Source organism: Bison bison, unplaced genomic scaffold, assembly GCF_000754665.1.
Source record: "Bison bison bison isolate TAMUID 2011002044 unplaced genomic scaffold, Bison_UMD1.0 scf7180017864068, whole genome shotgun sequence".
NCBI classification, from domain to species: domain Eukaryota; kingdom Metazoa; phylum Chordata; class Mammalia; order Artiodactyla; family Bovidae; genus Bison; species Bison bison.
Window position 1 is genome coordinate 2,077,447 of NW_011494640.1, and position 1,727 is coordinate 2,079,173.

The window sequence follows — 1,727 nt, forward strand, 5'->3', positions numbered from 1 at the left end:
CCCCTGTGAGCAGAGAAGGAATGACATCAGCTTTTCCCCCTCTCTCCCCAGCTGAAGCCTCTGGACTGTTTTGAGCCATAAATATTTTAGCTGGGCCTTTCTCTGGCTGTTGCCAGGGTGATGGAGTCTCAGGGGACTGGGGTAGGACTGTGGGGGCGGGGCTCCACAGCCTGGCCTAGCTGGAGAGCCAGCGGCCTCGGAGGGGCGGGTACAGGCCTGGCCAAGAGCCAGCGCTCGCTGCAGTAGTTCTGAAGGCTGTTACTGTGCCTGCCTTCCCTCTCCCAGGCCCCTGAGAGCGGCTCCTGCTGTTTTCCAGGCCCAGTTCTGCCCTTGAGCACTGCTTGATCTTGGGTGGATTGCTGTATATCTCTGGGCCTTCATTTCAACAATAGAAAAGTCCATTTCACCAGTAAGTGGAGAAGATAAGGTTTTGTAAAAATCCTAAGAAACACATTTGGTTAGTTGCAATTGGAGAAGCCTAGGGCCCACAGCCCTATGCGATAGACCTACAGGCTGGGGTCCCAGGGCAATGTGGATGCCACTCTAGATAGAGGCTGAGTGTTAGACACGGCACGGCCTCCCATTCTCCCCCATGCCCCTCATTCCTCATGCTTTATCCCCAGCTCCTTTTCTAAGGTGCCCAGGCCTAGCTAGACAACCTGGACTGGCATGAGAGATTCTAAGGAATTTGGTACTTATGAATAGAATTAATGAAAGAAAGCCTCTTTTGATTGAAATACAGAAACTGGATCTGGCCCTCACTCTTCTAGTCCCCGCCCGCCCTGCCTCGGACCCCATCCTAAAGATCTAAATCAGAAGAGTTGCAGAGCTGTAACTCTCAGCAGCATGCCCCATCCCCTTTGGGATGGCTCTAAGAAACAAAAGAGCCAGAGAGAGGAGTGCCTGGCTCCATGCCCTATCCCTACCATAGAGAAGCTCTGGATTGGGTCCAGAATTCCACATCCCCTGCCCAGCCCTGCCCACCAGTTTTTGTGTGGGGTTGGAAGCTCTGATTCCTTTGTATTGAGCTCCCTCTGGTGATTGAGATGTGCATTGCGTGAAAATAAGATCTCAGACTAAATCGCAGGCCACCCTGAAAGGTAAGATGATTTGCTCTTCCTAAAGTTCTCTGACCCCAGCTCCTAGTGACAGCCATTCCATTTCCTATGTAGGACAACCCTCCTATATGTTTAGTTCTCTGTCATTAATCCTCACAATGATGTGGGAATTACTCTAATTTTACAGATGAAACAGACTTTAGTTAAGTCACTCAGTCGTGTCCGACTCTTTGTGACCCCATGAATCGCAGCACGCCAGGCCTCCCTGTCCATCACCAACTCCCGGAGTTCCCCCAGACTCACGTCCATCGAGTCAGTGATGCCATCCAGCCATCTCATCCTCTGTCGTCCCCTTCTCCTCCTGCCCCCAATCCCTCCCAGCATCAGAGTCTTTTCCAATGAGTCAATTCTTCGCGTGAGGTGGCCAAAGTACTGGAGTTTCAGCTTTAGCATCATTCCTTCCAAAGAAATCCCAGGGCTGATCTTCAGAATGGACTGGTTGGATCTCCTTGCAGTCTAAGGGGCTCTCGAGTCTTCTCCAACACCACAGTTCAAAAGCATCAATTCTTCGGCACTCAGCCTTCTTCACAGTCCAACTCTCACATCCATACATGACCACTGGAAAAACCATAGCCTTGACTAGATGAACATTTGTTGGCAAAGTAATAT